General features: G+C 40.8%; 12 non-coding genes across 12 annotated transcripts; all 12 read left to right on the forward strand.

Annotated features, from left to right (window-relative positions):
* The first annotated feature begins 563 nt into the window (after positions 1-563).
* On the forward strand, positions 564-637 carry TRNAT-AGU (transfer RNA threonine (anticodon AGU)). Its single transcript has one exon. It is a non-coding gene; the product is annotated as a tRNA-Thr (tRNA).
* Positions 638-3088: 2451 nt separating this feature from the next.
* Positions 3089-3162, forward strand: TRNAT-AGU (transfer RNA threonine (anticodon AGU)). Its single transcript has one exon. It is a non-coding gene; the product is annotated as a tRNA-Thr (tRNA).
* Positions 3163-4761: 1599 nt separating this feature from the next.
* On the forward strand, positions 4762-4835 carry TRNAT-AGU (transfer RNA threonine (anticodon AGU)). Its single transcript has one exon. It is a non-coding gene; the product is annotated as a tRNA-Thr (tRNA).
* Positions 4836-5602: 767 nt separating this feature from the next.
* Positions 5603-5676, forward strand: TRNAT-AGU (transfer RNA threonine (anticodon AGU)). Its single transcript has one exon. It is a non-coding gene; the product is annotated as a tRNA-Thr (tRNA).
* Positions 5677-8126: 2450 nt separating this feature from the next.
* TRNAT-AGU (transfer RNA threonine (anticodon AGU)) lies at positions 8127-8200 on the forward strand. The gene has a single exon. It is a non-coding gene; the product is annotated as a tRNA-Thr (tRNA).
* A 2451-nt stretch (positions 8201-10651) lies between these two features.
* Positions 10652-10725, forward strand: TRNAT-AGU (transfer RNA threonine (anticodon AGU)). Its single transcript has one exon. It is a non-coding gene; the product is annotated as a tRNA-Thr (tRNA).
* A 767-nt stretch (positions 10726-11492) lies between these two features.
* Positions 11493-11566, forward strand: TRNAT-AGU (transfer RNA threonine (anticodon AGU)). The gene has a single exon. It is a non-coding gene; the product is annotated as a tRNA-Thr (tRNA).
* Positions 11567-13174: 1608 nt separating this feature from the next.
* TRNAT-AGU (transfer RNA threonine (anticodon AGU)) lies at positions 13175-13248 on the forward strand. Its single transcript has one exon. It is a non-coding gene; the product is annotated as a tRNA-Thr (tRNA).
* Positions 13249-14015: 767 nt separating this feature from the next.
* Positions 14016-14089, forward strand: TRNAT-AGU (transfer RNA threonine (anticodon AGU)). The gene has a single exon. It is a non-coding gene; the product is annotated as a tRNA-Thr (tRNA).
* Positions 14090-14857: 768 nt separating this feature from the next.
* Positions 14858-14931, forward strand: TRNAT-AGU (transfer RNA threonine (anticodon AGU)). The gene has a single exon. It is a non-coding gene; the product is annotated as a tRNA-Thr (tRNA).
* A 1599-nt stretch (positions 14932-16530) lies between these two features.
* On the forward strand, positions 16531-16604 carry TRNAT-AGU (transfer RNA threonine (anticodon AGU)). The gene has a single exon. It is a non-coding gene; the product is annotated as a tRNA-Thr (tRNA).
* A 767-nt stretch (positions 16605-17371) lies between these two features.
* Positions 17372-17445, forward strand: TRNAT-AGU (transfer RNA threonine (anticodon AGU)). The gene has a single exon. It is a non-coding gene; the product is annotated as a tRNA-Thr (tRNA).
* The last annotated feature ends 674 nt before the right edge of the window (positions 17446-18119 follow it).

Here is an 18119-nt window from a genome sequence, read left to right on the forward strand (position 1 = left end):
CCTGCTTAATTTTTTGTAAAAGAAGCAAAGGTACGCCTGAACAGGGACTTGAACCCTGGACCCTCAGATTAAAAGTCTGATGCTCTACCGACTGAGCTATCCAGGCACAAGGATCACTGCCCATTTGAAACTTGATTTTCACTCTACAGCACCTCCATACATGGCTACCTCACTGGTCAATAAAGGAAATGAATTACTAGTGCATTACACACATTTTGACACTGGAGACATAACTTTTTTCAGTCATTCCGTATCCAGATATAGAGATTTGCAGCATCTAGGACTTTAATGTTCACCCACTTACGGATTTGAATGTTTTGCCACATTCATGAGTGCAAACTTGCTCCCCAGTAAAGACGAACATGTGCTCCTCAATGCACACACTGGGCAATGCAGTCCACTCTAAATCGACGATTAATGACATGCTCGTTTTGTGCAATGGAGTTTCAGTCAATTGGAAAACATTTTGAAAAGTTATATTGCAACAGAAGCCCAGCCTTAAAAAAGTGGATTTCACTTCTAAATGATTACATGAGGAAGGAAAGGAGACCAGATGCAAAAAAGGTGCTGTGGCTTAGTTGGTTAAAGCGCCTGTCTAGTAAACAGGAGATCCTGAGTTCGAATCTCAGCAGCGCCTGTCTGCTTTTTTTTCGACCAATCTGTCTCCCCAATATTAAAACTTTGTACAAAGATTGCTATTTCATGCTATTTAGAAGCACAGTCAGGCTTGAAATGTTGGCAAAGCATCCAAGAACTCTGGACTCCACTACCTTAGAATCATATTGCCCAAGGTTGCGATGCCATCAGAAATAGCACATATTAGAATGAGCAATTCATATTTCCTGCTTAATTTTTTGTAAAAGAAGCAAAGGTACGCCTGAACAGGGACTTGAACCCTGGACCCTCAGATTAAAAGTCTGATGCTCTACCGACTGAGCTATCCAGGCACAAGGATCGCTGCCCATTTGAAACTTGATTTTCACTCTACAGCACCTCCATACATGGCTACCTCACTGGTCAATAAAGGAAATGAATTACTAGTGCATTACACACATTTTGACACTGGAGACATAACTTTTTTCAGTCATTCCGTATCCAGATATAGAGATTTGCAGCATCTAGGACTTTAATGTTCACCCACTTACGGATTTGAATGTTTTGCCACATTCATGAGTGCAAAATTGCTCCCCAGTAAAGGCGAACATGTGCTCCTCAATACACACACTGGGCAATGCAGTCCACTCTAAATCAACGATTAATGACATGCTCGTTTTGTGCAATGGAGTTTCAGTCAATTGGAAAACATTTTGTAAAGTTATATTGCAACAGAAGCCCAGCCTTAAAAAAAGTGGATTTCACTTCTAAATGATTACATGAGGAAGGACAGGAGATCAGATGCAAAAGAGGTGCTGTGGCTTAGTTGGTTAAAGCGCCTGTCTAGTAAACTGGAGATCCTGAGTTCGAACCTCAGCAGCGCCTGTCTGCTTTTTTTTCGACCAATCTGTCTCCCCAATATTAAAACTTTGTACAAAGATTGTTATTTCATGCTATTTAGAAGCACAGTCAGGCTTGAAATGTTGGCAAAGCATCCAAGAATTCTGGACTCCACTACCTTAGAGTCATATTGCCCAAGGTTGCGATGCCATCAGAAATAGCACATATTAGAATGAGCAATTCATATTTCCTGCTAAATTTTTTGTAAAAGAAGCAAAGGTACGCCTGAACAGGGACTTGAACCCTGGACCCTCAGATTAAAAGTCCGATGCTCTACCGACTGAGCTATCCAGGCACAAGGATCACTGCCCATTTGAAACTTGATTTTCACTCTACAGCACCTCCATACATGGCTACCTCACTGGTCAATAAAGGAAATGAATTACTAGTGCATTACACACATTTTGACACTGGAGACATAACTTTTTTCAGTCATTCCGTATCCAGATATAGAGATTTGCAGCATCTAGGACTTTAATGTTCACCCACTTACGGATTTGAATGTTTTGCCACATTCATGAGTGCAAACTTGCCCCCCAGTAAAGACGAACATGTGCTCCTCAATGCACACACTGGGCAATGCAGTCCACTCTAAATCGACGATTAATGACATGCTCGTTTTGTGCAATGGAGTTTCAGTCAATTGGAAAACATTTTGAAAAGTTATATTGCAACAGAAGCCCAGCCTTAAAAAAGTGGATTTCACTTCTGATTGATTACATGAGGAAGGAAAGGAGACCAGATGCAAAAAAGGTGCTGTGGCTTAGTTGGTTAAAGCGCCTGTCTAGTAAACAGGAGATCCTGAGTTTGAATCTCAGCAGCGCCTGTCTGCTTTTTTTTCGACCAATCTGTCTCCCCAATATTAAAACTTTGTACAAAGATTGCTATTTCATGCTATTTAGAAGCACAGTCAGGCTTGAAATGTTGGCAAAGCATCCAAGAACTCTGGACTCCACTACCTTAGAATCATATTGCCCAAGGTTGCGATGCCATCAGAAATAGCACATATTAGAATGAGCAATTCATATTTCCTGCTTAATTTTTTGTAAAAGAAGCAAAGGTACGCCTGAACAGGGACTTGAACCCTGGACCCTCAGATTAAAAGTCTGATGCTCTATCGACTGAGCTATCCAGGCACAAGGATCACTGCCCATTTGAAACTTGATTTTCACTCTACAGCACCTCCATACATGGCTACCTCACTGGTCAATAAAGGAAATGAATTACTAGTGCATTACACACATTTTGACACTGGAGACATAACTTTTTTCAGTCATTCCGTATCCAGATATAGAGATTTGCAGCATCTAGGACTTTAATGTTCACCCACTTACGGATTTGAATGTTTTGCCACATTCATGAGTGCAAAATTGCTCCCCAGTAAAGGCGAACATGTGCTCCTCAATACACACACTGGGCAATGCAGTCCACTCTAAATCAACGATTAATGACATGCTCGTTTTGTGCAATGGAGTTTCAGTCAATTGGAAAACATTTTGTAAAGTTATATTGCAACAGAAGCCCAGCCTTAAAAAAAGTGGATTTCACTTCTAAATGATTACATGAGGAAGGAAAGGAGAACAGATGCAAAAAAGGTGCTGTGGCTTAGTTGGTTAAAGCGCCTGTCTAGTAAACAGGAGATCCTGAGTTCGAATCTCAGCAGCGCCTGTCTGCTTTTTTTTCGACCAATCTGTCTCCCCAATATTAAAACTTTGTACAAAGATTGCTGTTTCATGCTATTTAGAAGCACAGTCAGGCTTGAAATGTTGGCAAAGCATCCAAGAACTCTGGACTCCACTACCTTAGAGTCATATTGCCCAAGGTTGCGATGCCATCAGAAATAGCACATATTAGAATGAGCAATTCATATTTCCTGCTTAATTTTTTGTAAAAGAAGCAAAGGTACGCCTGAACAGGGACTTGAACCCTGGACCCTCAGATTAAAAGTCTGATGCTCTACCGACTGAGCTATCCAGGCACAAGGATCACTGCCCATTTGAAACTTGATTTTCACTCTACAGCACCTCCATACATGGCTACCTCACTGGTCAATAAAGGAAATGAATTACTAGTGCATTACACACATTTTGACACTGGAGACATAACTTTTTTCAGTCATTCCGTATCCAGATATAGAGATTTGCAGCATCTAGGACTTTAATGTTCACCCACTTACGGATTTGAATGTTTTGCCACATTCATGAGTGCAAACTTGCTCCCCAGTAAAGACGAACATGTGCTCCTCAATGCACACACTGGGCAATGCAGTCCACTCTAAATCGACGATTAATGACATGCTCGTTTTGTGCAATGGAGTTTCAGTCAATTGGAAAACATTTTGAAAAGTTATATTGCAACAGAAGCCCAGCCTTAAAAAAGTGGATTTCACTTCTAAATGATTACATGAGGAAGGAAAGGAGAGCAGATGCAAAAAAGGTGCTGTGGCTTAGTTGGTTAAAGCGCCTGTCTAGTAAATAGGAGATCCTGAGTTCGAATCTCAGCAGCGCCTGTCTGCTTTTTTTTCGACCAATCTGTCTCCCCAATATTAAAACTTTGTACAAAGATTGCTATTTCATGCTATTTAGAAGCACAGTCAGGCTTGAAATGTTGGCAAAGCATCCAAGAACTCTGGACTCCACTACCTTAGAGTCATATTGCCCAAGGTTGCGATGCCATCAGAAATAGCACATATTAGAATGAGCAATTCATATTTCCTGCTTAATTTTTTGTAAAAGAAGCAAAGGTACGCCTGAACAGGGACTTGAACCCTGGACCCTCAGATTAAAAGTCTGATGCTGAGCTATCCAGGCAGATGGATCACTGCCATTTGAAACTTGATTTTCACTCTACAGCACCTCCATACATGGCTACCTCACTGGTCAATAAAGGAAATGAATTACTAGTGCATTACACACATTTTGACACTGGAGACATAACTTTTTTCAGTCATTCCGTATCCAGATATAGAGATTTGCAGCATCTAGGACTTTAATGTTCACCCACTTACGGATTTGAATGTTTTGCCACATTCATGAGTGCAAACTTGCTCCCCAGTAAAGACGAACATGTGCTCCTCAATGCACACACTGGGCAATGCAGTCCTCTCTAAATCGACGATTAATGACATGCTCGTTTTGTGCAATGGAGTTTCAGTCAATTGGAAAACATTTTGTAAAGTTATATTGCAACAGAAGCCCAGCCTTAAAAAAAGTGGATTTCACTTCTAAATGATTACATGAGGAAGGACAGGAGATCAGATGCAAAAGAGGTGCTGTGGCTTAGTTGGTTAAAGCGCCTGTCTAGTAAACAGGAGATCCTGAGTTCGAATCTCAGCAGCGCCTGTCTGCTTTTTTTTCGACCAATCTGTCTCCCCAATATTAAAACTTTGTACAAAGATTGTTATTTCATGCTATTTAGAAGCACAGTCAGGCTTGAAACGTTGGCAAAGCATCCAAGAATTCTGGACTCCACTACCTTAGAGTCATATTGCCCAAGGTTGCGATGCCATCAGAAATAGCACATATTAGAATGAGCAATTCATATTTCCTGCTAAATTTTTTGTAAAAGAAGCAAAGATACACCTGAACAGGGACTTGAACCCTGGACCCTCAGATTAAAAGTCTGATGCTCTACCGACTGAGCTATCCAGGCACAGGGATCACTGCCCATTTGAAACTTGATTTTCACTCTACAGCACCTCCATACATGGCTACCTCACTGGTCAATAAAGGAAATGAATTACTAGTGCATTACACACATTTTGACACTGGAGACATAACTTTTTTCAGTCATTCCGTATCCAGATATAGAGATTTGCAGCATCTAGGACTTTAATGTTCACCCATTTACGGATTTGAATGTTTTGCCACATTAATGAGTGCAAACTTGCTCCCCAGTAAAGACGAACATGTGCTCCTCAATGCACACACTGGGCAATGCAGTCCACTCTAAATCGACGATTAATGACATGCTCGTTTTGTGCAATGGAGTTTCAGTCAATTGGAAAACATTTTGAAAAGTTATATTGCAACAGAAGCCCAGCCTTAAAAAAGTGGATTTCACTTTTTAATGATTACATGAGGAAGGAAAGGAGACCAGATGCAAAAAAGGTGCTGTGGCTTAGTTGGTTAAAGCGCCTGTCTAGTAAACAGGAGATCCTGAGTTCGAATCTCAGCAGCGCCTGTCTGCTTTTTTTCGACCAATCTGTCTCCCCAATATTAAAACTTTGTACAAAGATTGCTATTTCATGCAATTTAGAAGCACAGTCAGGCTTGATATGTTGGCAAAGCATCCAAGAACTCTGGACTCCACTACCTTAGAGTCATATTGCCCAAGGTTGCGATGCCATCAGAAATAGCACATATTAGAATGAGCAATTCATATTTCCTGCTAAATTTTTTGTAAAAGAAGCAAAGGTACGCCTGAACAGGGACTTGAACCCTGGACCCTCAGATTAAAAGTCTGATGCTCTACCGACTGAGCTATCCAGGCACAAGGATCACTGCCCATTTGAAACTTGATTTTCACTCTACAGCACCTCCATACATGGCTACCTCACTGGTCAATAAAGGAAATGAATTACTAGTGCATTACACACATTTTGACACTGGAGACATAACTTTTTTCAGTCATTCCGTATCCAGATATAGAGATTTGCAGCATCTAGGACTTTAATGTTCACCCACTTACGGATTTGAATGTTTTGCCACATTCATGAGTGCAAAATTGCTCCCCAGTAAAGGCGAACATGTGCTCCTCAATACACACACTGGGCAATGCAGTCCACTCTAAATCAACGATTAATGACATGCTCGTTGTGTGCAATGGAGTTTCAGTCAATTGGAAAACATTTTGTAAAGTTATATTGCAACAGAAGCCCAGCCTTAAAAAAAGTGGATTTCACTTCTAAATGATTACATGAGGAAGGACAGGAGATCAGATGCAAAAGAGGTGCTGTGGCTTAGTTGGTTAAAGCGCCTGTCTAGTAAACTGGAGATCCTGAGTTCGAACCTCAGCAGCGCCTGTCTGCTTTTTTTTCGACCAATCTGTCTCCCCAATATTAAAACTTTGTACAAAGATTGTTATTTCATGCTATTTAGAAGCACAGTCAGGCTTGAAATGTTGGCAAAGCATCCAAGAATTCTGGACTCCACTACCTTAGAGTCATATTGCCCAAGGTTGCGATGCCATCAGAAATAGCACATATTAGAATGAGCAATTCATATTTCCTGCTAAATTTTTTGTAAAAGAAGCAAAGGTACGCCTGAACAGGGACTTGAACCCTGGACCCTCAGATTAAAAGTCCGATGCTCTACCGACTGAGCTATCCAGGCACAAGAATCACTGCCCATTTGAAACTTGATTTTCACTCTACAGCACCTCCATACATGGCTACCTCACTGGTCAATAAAGGAAATGAATTACTAGTGCATTACACACATTTTGACACTGGAGACATAACTTTTTTCAGTCATTCCGTATCCAGATATAGAGATTTGCAGCATCTAGGACTTTAATGTTCACCCACTTACGGATTTGAATGTTTTGCCACATTCATGAGTGCAAACTTGCCCCCCAGTAAAGACGAACATGTGCTCCTCAATGCACACACTGGGCAATGCAGTCCACTCTAAATCGACGATTAATGACATGCTCGTTTTGTGCAATGGAGTTTCAGTCAATTGGAAAACATTTTGAAAAGTTATATTGCAACAGAAGCCCAGCCTTAAAAAAGTGGATTTCACTTCTGATTGATTACATGAGGAAGGAAAGGAGACCAGATGCAAAAAAGGTGCTGTGGCTTAGTTGGTTAAAGCGCCTGTCTAGTAAACAGGAGATCCTGAGTTTGAATCTCAGCAGCGCCTGTCTGCTTTTTTTTCGACCAATCTGTCTCCCCAATATTAAAACTTTGTACAAAGATTGCTATTTCATGCTATTTAGAAGCACAGTCAGGCTTGAAATGTTGGCAAAGCATCCAAGAACTCTGGACTCCACTACCTTAGAATCATATTGCCCAAGGTTGCGATGCCATCAGAAATAGCACATATTAGAATGAGCAATTCATATTTCCTGCTTAATTTTTTGTAAAAGAAGCAAAGGTACGCCTGAACAGGGACTTGAACCCTGGACCCTCAGATTAAAAGTCTGATGCTCTACCGACTGAGCTATCCAGGCACAAGGATCACTGCCCATTTGAAACTTGATTTTCACTCTACAGCACCTCCATACATGGCTACCTCACTGGTCAATAAAGGAAATGAATTACTAGTGCATTACACACATTTTGACACTGGAGACATAACTTTTTTCAGTCATTCCGTATCCAGATATAGAGATTTGCAGCATCTAGGACTTTAATGTTCACCCACTTACGGATTTGAATGTTTTGCCACATTCATGAGTGCAAAATTGCTCCCCAGTAAAGGCGAACATGTGCTCCTCAATACACACACTGGGCAATGCAGTCCACTCTAAATCAACGATTAATGACATGCTCGTTTTGTGCAATGGAGTTTCAGTCAATTGGAAAACATTTTGTAAAGTTATATTGCAACAGAAGCCCAGCCTTAAAAAAAGTGGATTTCACTTCTAAATGATTACATGAGGAAGGAAAGGAGAACAGATGCAAAAAAGGTGCTGTGGCTTAGTTGGTTAAAGCGCCTGTCTAGTAAACAGGAGATCCTGAGTTCGAATCTCAGCAGCGCCTGTCTGCTTTTTTTTCGACCAATCTGTCTCCCCAATATTAAAACTTTGTACAAAGATTGCTGTTTCATGCTATTTAGAAGCACAGTCAGGCTTGAAATGTTGGCAAAGCATCCAAGAACTCTGGACTCCACTACCTTAGAGTCATATTGCCCAAGGTTGCGATGCCATCAGAAATAGCACATATTAGAATGAGCAATTCATATTTCCTGCTTAATTTTTTGTAAAAGAAGCAAAGGTACGCCTGAACAGGGACTTGAACCCTGGACCCTCAGATTAAAAGTCTGATGCTCTACCGACTGAGCTATCCAGGCACAAGGATCACTGCCCATTTGAAACTTGATTTTCACTCTACAGCACCTCCATACATGGCTACCTCACTGGTCAATAAAGGAAATGAATTACTAGTGCATTACACACATTTTGACACTGGAGACATAACTTTTTTCAGTCATTCCGTATCCAGATATAGAGATTTGCAGCATCTAGGACTTTAATGTTCACCCACTTACGGATTTGAATGTTTTGCCACATTCATGAGTGCAAAATTGCTCCCCAGTAAAGGCGAACATGTGCTCCTCAATACACACACTGGGCAATGCAGTCCACTCTAAATCAACGATTAATGACATGCTCGTTTTGTGCAATGGAGTTTCAGTCAATTGGAAAACATTTTGTAAAGTTATATTGCAACAGAAGCCCAGCCTTAAAAAAAGTGGATTTCACTTCTAAATGATTACATGAGGAAGGACAGGAGATCAGATGCAAAAGAGGTGCTGTGGCTTAGTTGGTTAAAGCGCCTGTCTAGTAAACTGGAGATCCTGAGTTCGAACCTCAGCAGCGCCTGTCTGCTTTTTTTTCGACCAATCTGTCTCCCCAATATTAAAACTTTGTACAAAGATTGTTATTTCATGCTATTTAGAAGCACAGTCAGGCTTGAAATGTTGGCAAAGCATCCAAGAATTCTGGACTCCACTACCTTAGAGTCATATTGCCCAAGGTTGCGATGCCATCAGAAATAGCACATATTAGAATGAGCAATTCATATTTCCTGCTAAATTTTTTGTAAAAGAAGCAAAGGTACGCCTGAACAGGGACTTGAACCCTGGACCCTCAGATTAAAAGTCCAATGCTCTACCGACTGAGCTATCCAGGCACAAGAATCACTGCCCATTTGAAACTTGATTTTCACTCTACAGCACCTCCATACATGGCTACCTCACTGGTCAATAAAGGAAATGAATTACTAGTGCATTACACACATTTTGACACTGGAGACATAACTTTTTTCAGTCATTCCGTATCCAGATATAGAGATTTGCAGCATCTAGGACTTTAATGTTCACCCACTTACGGATTTGAATGTTTTGCCACATTCATGAGTGCAAACTTGCCCCCCAGTAAAGACGAACATGTGCTCCTCAATGCACACACTGGGCAATGCAGTCCACTCTAAATCGACGATTAATGACATGCTCGTTTTGTGCAATGGAGTTTCAGTCAATTGGAAAACATTTTGAAAAGTTATATTGCAACAGAAGCCCAGCCTTAAAAAAGTGGATTTCACTTCTGATTGATTACATGAGGAAGGAAAGGAGACCAGATGCAAAAAAGGTGCTGTGGCTTAGTTGGTTAAAGCGCCTGTCTAGTAAACAGGAGATCCTGAGTTTGAATCTCAGCAGCGCCTGTCTGCTTTTTTTTCGACCAATCTGTCTCCCCAATATTAAAACTTTGTACAAAGATTGCTATTTCATGCTATTTAGAAGCACAGTCAGGCTTGAAATGTTGGCAAAGCATCCAAGAACTCTGGACTCCACTACCTTAGAATCATATTGCCCAAGGTTGCGATGCCATCAGAAATAGCACATATTAGAATGAGCAATTCATATTTCCTGCTTAATTTTTTGTAAAAGAAGCAAAGGTACGCCTGAACAGGGACTTGAACCCTGGACCCTCAGATTAAAAGTCTGATGCTCTACCGACTGAGCTATCCAGGCACAAGGATCACTGCCCATTTGAAACTTGATTTTCACTCTACAGCACCTCCATACATGGCTACCTCACTGGTCAATAAAGGAAATGAATTACTAGTGCATTACACACATTTTGACACTGGAGACATAACTTTTTTCAGTCATTCCGTATCCAGATATAGAGATTTGCAGCATCTAGGACTTTAATGTTCACCCACTTACGGATTTGAATGTTTTGCCACATTCATGAGTGCAAAATTGCTCCCCAGTAAAGGCGAACATGTGCTCCTCAATACACACACTGGGCAATGCAGTCCACTCTAAATCAACGATTAATGACATGCTCGTTTTGTGCAATGGAGTTTCAGTCAATTGGAAAACATTTTGTAAAGTTATATTGCAACAGAAGTCCAGCCTTAAAAAAAGTGGATTTTACTTCTAAATGATTACATGAGGAAGGAAAGGAGAACAGATGCAAAAAAGGTGCTGTGGCTTAGTTGGTTAAAGCGCCTGTCTAGTAAACAGGAGATCCTGAGTTCGAATCTCAGCAGCGCCTGTCTGCTTTTTTTTCGACCAATCTGTCTCCCCAATATTAAAACTTTGTACAAAGATTGCTGTTTCATGCTATTTAGAAGCACAGTCAGGCTTGAAATGTTGGCAAAGCATCCAAGAACTCTGGACTCCACTACCTTAGAGTCATATTGCCCAAGGTTGCGATGCCATCAGAAATAGCACATATTAGAATGAGCAATTCATATTTCCTGCTAAATTTTTTGTAAAAGAAGCAAAGATACACCTGAACAGGGACTTGAACCCTGGACCCTCAGATTAAAAGTCTGATGCTCTACCGACTGAGCTATCCAGGCACAGGGATCACTGCCCATTTGAAACTTGATTTTCACTCTACAGCACCTCCATACATGGCTACCTCACTGGTCAATAAAGGAAATGAATTACTAGTGCATTACACACATTTTGACACTGGAGACATAACTTTTTTCAGTCATTCCGTATCCAGATATAGAGATTTGCAGCATCTAGGACTTTAATGTTCACCCATTTACGGATTTGAATGTTTTGCCACATTAATGAGTGCAAACTTGCTCCCCAGTAAAGACGAACATGTGCTCCTCAATGCACACACTGGGCAATGCAGTCCACTCTAAATCGACGATTAATGACATGCTCGTTTTGTGCAATGGAGTTTCAGTCAATTGGAAAACATTTTGAAAAGTTATATTGCAACAGAAGCCCAGCCTTAAAAAAGTGGATTTCACTTTTTAATGATTACATGAGGAAGGAAAGGAGACCAGATGCAAAAAAGGTGCTGTGGCTTAGTTGGTTAAAGCGCCTGTCTAGTAAACAGGAGATCCTGAGTTCGAATCTCAGCAGCGCCTGTCTGCTTTTTTTCGACCAATCTGTCTCCCCAATATTAAAACTTTGTACAAAGATTGCTATTTCATGCAATTTAGAAGCACAGTCAGGCTTGATATGTTGGCAAAGCATCCAAGAACTCTGGACTCCACTACCTTAGAGTCATATTGCCCAAGGTTGCGATGCCATCAGAAATAGCACATATTAGAATGAGCAATTCATATTTCCTGCTAAATTTTTTGTAAAAGAAGCAAAGGTACGCCTGAACAGGGACTTGAACCCTGGACCCTCAGATTAAAAGTCTGATGCTCTACTGACTGAGCTATCCAGGCACAAGGATCACTGCCCATTTGAAACTTGATTTTCACTCTACAGCACCTCCATACATGGCTACCTCACTGGTCAATAAAGGAAATGAATTACTAGTGCATTACACACATTTTGACACTGGAGACATAACTTTTTTCAGTCATTCCGTATCCAGATATAGAGATTTGCAGCATCTAGGACTTTAATGTTCACCCACTTACGGATTTGAATGTTTTGCCACATTCATGAGTGCAAACTTGCTCCCCAGTAAAGACGAACATGTGCTCCTCAATGCACACACTGGGCAATGCAGTCCACTCTAAATCGACGATTAATGACATGCTCGTTTTGTGCAATGGAGTTTCAGTCAATTGGAAAACATTTTGAAAAGTTATATTGCAACACAAGCCCAGCCTTAAAAAAGTGGATTTCACTTCTGATTGATTACATGAGGAAGGAAAGGAGACCAGATGCAAAAAAGGTGCTGTGGCTTAGTTGGTTAAAGCGCCTGTCTAGTAAACAGGAGATCCTGAGTTTGAATCTCAGCAGCGCCTGTCTGCTTTTTTTTCGACCAATCTGTCTCCCCAATATTAAAACTTTGTACAAAGATTGCTATTTCATGCTATTTAGAAGCACAGTCAGGCTTGAAATGTTGGCAAAGCATCCAAGAACTCTGGACTCCACTACCTTAGAGTCATATTGCCCAAGGTTGCGATGCCATCAGAAACAGCACATATTAGAATGAGCAATTCATATTTCCTGCTTAATTTTTTGTAAAAGAAGCAAAGGTACGCCTGAACAGGGACTTGAATCCTGGACCCTCAGATTAAAAGTCTGATGCTCTACCGACTGAGCTATCCAGGCACAGGGATCACTGCCCATTTGAAACTTGATTTTCACTCTACAGCACCTCCATACATGGCTACCTCACTGGTCAATAAAGGAAATGAATTACTAGTGCATTACACACATTTTGACACTGGAGACATAACTTTTTTCAGTCATTCCGTATCCAGATATAGAGATTTGCAGCATCTAGGACTTTAATGTTCACCCACTTACGGATTTGAATGTTTTGCCACATTCATGAGTGCAAAATTGCTCCCCAGTAAAGGCGAACATGTGCTCCTCAATACACACACTGGGCAATGCAGTCCACTCTAAATCAACGATTAATGACATGCTCGTTTTGTGCAATGGAGTTTCAGTCAATTGGAAAACATTTTGTAAAGTTATATTGCAACAGAAGCCCAGCCTTAAAAAAAGTGGATTTCACTTCTAAATGATTACATGAGGAAGGAAAGGAGATCAGATGCAAAAGAGGTGCTGTGGCTTAGTTGGTTAAAGCGCCTGTCTAGTAAACAGGAGATCCTGAGTTCGAATCTCAGCAGCGCCTGTCTGCTTTTTTTTCGACCAATCTGTCTCCCCAATATTAAAACTTTGTACAAAGATTGTTATTTCATGCTATTTAGAAGCACAGTCAGGCTTGAAATGTTGGCAAAGCATCCAAGAATTCTGGACTCCACTACCTTAGAGTCATATTGCCCAAGGTTGCGATGCCATCAGAAATAGCACATATTAGAATGAGCAATTCATATTTCCTGCTAAATTTTTTGTAAAAGAAGCAAAGATACGCCTGAACAGGGACATGAATCCTGGACCCTCAGATTAAAAGTCTGATGCTCTACCGACTGAGCTATCCAGGCACAGGGATCACTGCCCATTTGAAACTTGATTTTCACTCTACAGCACCTCCATACATGGCTACCTCACTGGTCAATAAAGGAAATGAATTACTAGTGCATTACACACATTTTGACACTGGAGACATAACTTTTTTCAGTCATTCCGTATCCAGATATAGAGATTTGCAGCATCTAGGACTTTAATGTTCACCCACTTACGGATTTGAATGTTTTGCCACATTCATGAGTGCAAACTTGCTCCCCAGTAAAGACGAACATGTGCTCCTCAATGCACACACTGGGCAATGCAGTCCACTCTAAATCGACGATTAATGACATGCTCGTTTTGTGCAATGGAGTTTCAGTCAATTGGAAAACATTTTGAAAAGTTATATTGCAACAGAAGCCCAGCCTTAAAAAAGTGGATTTCACTTCTAAATGATTACATGAGGAAGGAAAGGAGACCAGATGCAAAAAAGGTGCTGTGGCTTAGTTGGTTAAAGCGCCTGTCTAGTAAACAGGAGATCCTGAGTTCGAATCTCAGCAGCGCCTGTCTGCTTTTTTTTCGACCAATCTGTCTCCCCAATATTAAAACTTTGTACAAAGATTGCTATTTCATGCTATTTAGAAGCACAGTCAGGCTTGAAATGTTGGCAAAGCATCCAAGAACTCTGGACTCCACTACCTTAGAATCATATTGCCCAAGGTTGCGATGCCATCAGAAATAGCACATATTAGAATGAGCAATTCATATTTCCTGCTTAATTTTTTGTAAAAGAAGCAAAGGTACGCCTGAACAGGGACTTGAACCCTGGACCCTCAGATTAAAAGTCTGATGCTCTACCGACTGAGCTATCCAGGCACAAGGATCACTGCCCATTTGAAACTTGATTTTCACTCTACAGCACCTCCATACATGGCTACCTCACTGGTCAATAAAGGAAATGAATTACTAGTGCATTACACACATTTTGACACTGGAGACATAACTTTTTTCAGTCATTCCGTATCCAGATATAGAGATTTGCAGCATCTAGGACTTTAATGTTCACCCACTTACGGATTTGAATGTTTTGCCACATTCATGAGTGCAAAATTGCTCCCCAGTAAAGGCGAACATGTGCTCCTCAATACACACACTGGGCAATGCAGTCCACTCTAAATCAACGATTAATGACATGCTCGTTTTGTGCAATGGAGTTTCAGTCAATTGGAAAACATTTTGTAAAGTTATATTGCAACAGAAGCCCAGCCTTAAAAAAAGTGGATTTCACTTCTAAATGATTACATGAGGAAGGAAAGGAGAACAGATGCAAAAAAGGTGCTGTGGCTTAGTTGGTTAAAGCGCCTGTCTAGTAAACAGGAGATCCTGAGTTCGAATCTCAGCAGCGCCTGTCTGCTTTTTTTTCGACCAATCTGTCTCCCCAATATTAAAACTTTGTACAAAGATTGCTGTTTCATGCTATTTAGAAGCACAGTCAGGCTTGAAATGTTGGCAAAGCATCCAAGAACTCTGGACTCCACTACCTTAGAGTCATATTGCCCAAGGTTGCGATGCCATCAGAAATAGCACATATTAGAATGAGCAATTCATATTTCCTGCTTAATTTTTTGTAAAAGAAGCAAAGGTACGCCTGAACAGGGACTTGAACCCTGGACCCTCAGATTAAAAGTCTGATGCTCTACCGACTGAGCTATCCAGGCACAAGGATCACTGCCCATTTGAAACTTGATTTTCACTCTACAGCACCTCCATACATGGCTACCTCACTGGTCAATAAAGGAAATGAATTACTAGTGCATTACACACATTTTGACACTGGAGACATAACTTTTTTCAGTCATTCCGTATCCAGATATAGAGATTTGCAGCATCTAGGACTTTAATGTTCACCCACTTACGGATTTGAATGTTTTGCCACATTCATGAGTGCAAACTTGCTCCCCAGTAAAGACGAACATGTGCTCCTCAATGCACACACTGGGCAATGCAGTCCACTCTAAATCGACGATTAATGACATGCTCGTTTTGTGCAATGGAGTTTCAGTCAATTGGAAAACATTTTGAAAAGTTATATTGCAACAGAAGCCCAGCCTTAAAAAAGTGGATTTCACTTCTAAATGATTACATGAGGAAGGAAAGGAGACCAGATGCAAAAAAGGTGCTGTGGCTTAGTTGGTTAAAGCGCCTGTCTAGTAAATAGGAGATCCTGAGTTCGAATCTCAGCAGCGCCTGTCTGCTTTTTTTTCGACCAATCTGTCTCCCCAATATTAAAACTTTGTACAAAGATTGCTATTTCATGCTATTTAGAAGCACAGTCAGGCTTGAAATGTTGGCAAAGCATCCAAGAACTCTGGACTCCACTACCTTAGAGTCATATTGCCCAAGGTTGCGATGCCATCAGAAATAGCACATATTAGAATGAGCAATTCATATTTCCTGCTTAATTTTTTGTAAAAGAAGCAAAGGTACGCCTGAACAGGGACTTGAACCCTGGACCCTCAGATTAAAAGTCTGATGCTGAGCTATCCAGGCAGATGGATCACTGCCATTTGAAACTTGATTTTCACTCTACAGCACCTCCATACATGGCTACCTCACTGGTCAATAAAGGAAATGAATTACTAGTGCATTACACACATTTTGACACTGGAGACATAACTTTTTTCAGTCATTCCGTATCCAGATATAGAGATTTGCAGCATCTAGGACTTTAATGTTCACCCACTTACGGATTTGAATGTTTTGCCACATTCATGAGTGCAAACTTGCTCCCCAGTAAAGACGAACATGTGCTCCTCAATGCACACACTGGGCAATGCAGTCCTCTCTAAATCGACGATTAATGACATGCTCGTTTTGTGCAATGGAGTTTCAGTCAATTGGAAAACATTTTGTAAAGTTATATTGCAACAGAAGCCCAGCCTTAAAAAAAGTGGATTTCACTTCTAAATGATTACATGAGGAAGGACAGGAGATCAGATGCAAAAGAGGTGCTGTGGCTTAGTTGGTTAAAGCGCCTGTCTAGTAAACAGGAGATCCTGAGTTCGAATCTCAGCAGCGCCTGTCTGCTTTTTTTTCGACCAATCTGTCTACCCAATATTAAAACTTTGTACAAAGATTGTTATTTCATGCTATTTAGAAGCACAGTCAGGCTTGAAACGTTGGCAAAGCATCCAAAAATTCTGGACTCCACTACCTTAGAGTCATATTGCCCAAGGTTGCGATGCCATCAGAAATAGCACATATTAGAATGAGCAATTCATATTTCCTGCTAAATTTTTTGTAAAAGAAGCAAAGATACACCTGAACAGGGACTTGAACCCTGGACCCTCAGATTAAAAGTCTGATGCTCTACCGACTGAGCTATCCAGGCACAGGGATCACTGCCCATTTGAAACTTGATTTTCACTCTACAGCACCTCCATACATGGCTACCTCACTGGTCAATAAAGGAAATGAATTACTAGTGCATTACACACATTTTGACACTGGAGACATAACTTTTTTCAGTCATTCCGTATCCAGATATAGAGATTTGCAGCATCTAGGACTTTAATGTTCACCCATTTACGGATTTGAATGTTTTGCCACATTAATGAGTGCAAACTTGCTCCCCAGTAAAGACGAACATGTGCTCCTCAATGCACACACTGGGCAATGCAGTCCACTCTAAATCGACGATTAATGACATGCTCGTTTTGTGCAATGGAGTTTCAGTCAATTGGAAAACATTTTGAAAAGTTATATTGCAACAGAAGCCCAGCCTTAAAAAAGTGGATTTCACTTTTTAATGATTACATGAGGAAGGAAAGGAGACCAGATGCAAAAAAGGTGCTGTGGCTTAGTTGGTTAAAGCGCCTGTCTAGTAAACAGGAGATCCTGAGTTCGAATCTCAGCAGCGCCTGTCTGCTTTTTTTCGACCAATCTGTCTCCCCAATATTAAAACTTTGTACAAAGATTGCTATTTCATGCAATTTAGAAGCACAGTCAGGCTTGATATGTTGGCAAAGCATCCAAGAACTCTGGACTCCACTACCTTAGAGTCATATTGCCCAAGGTTGCGATGCCATCAGAAATAGCACATATTAGAATGAGCAATTCATATTTCCTGCTAAATTTTTTGTAAAAGAAGCAAAGGTACGCCTGAACAGGGACTTGAACCCTGGACCCTCAGATTAAAAGTCTGATGCTCTACCGACTGAGCTATCCAGGCACAAGGATCACTGCCCATTTGAAACTTGATTTTCACTCTACAGCACCTCCATACATGGCTACCTCACTGGTCAATAAAGGAAATGAATTACTAGTGCATTACACACATTTTGACACTGGAGACATAACTTTTTTCAGTCATTCCGTATCCAGATATAGAGATTTGCAGCATCTAGGACTTTAATGTTCACCCACTTACGGATTTGAATGTTTTGCCACATTCATGAGTGCAAACTTGCTCCCCAGTAAAGACGAACATGTGCTCCTCAATGCACACACTGGGCAATGCAGTCCACTCTAAATCGACGATTAATGACATGCTCGTTTTGTGCAATGGAGTTTCAGTCAATTGGAAAACATTTTGAA

The sequence above is a fragment of the Ambystoma mexicanum genome, unplaced genomic scaffold, assembly GCF_040938575.1.
Source record: "Ambystoma mexicanum isolate Mex_15411 unplaced genomic scaffold, UKY_AmexF1_1 Mex_scaf1, whole genome shotgun sequence".
Lineage (NCBI taxonomy): Eukaryota > Metazoa > Chordata > Amphibia > Caudata > Ambystomatidae > Ambystoma > Ambystoma mexicanum.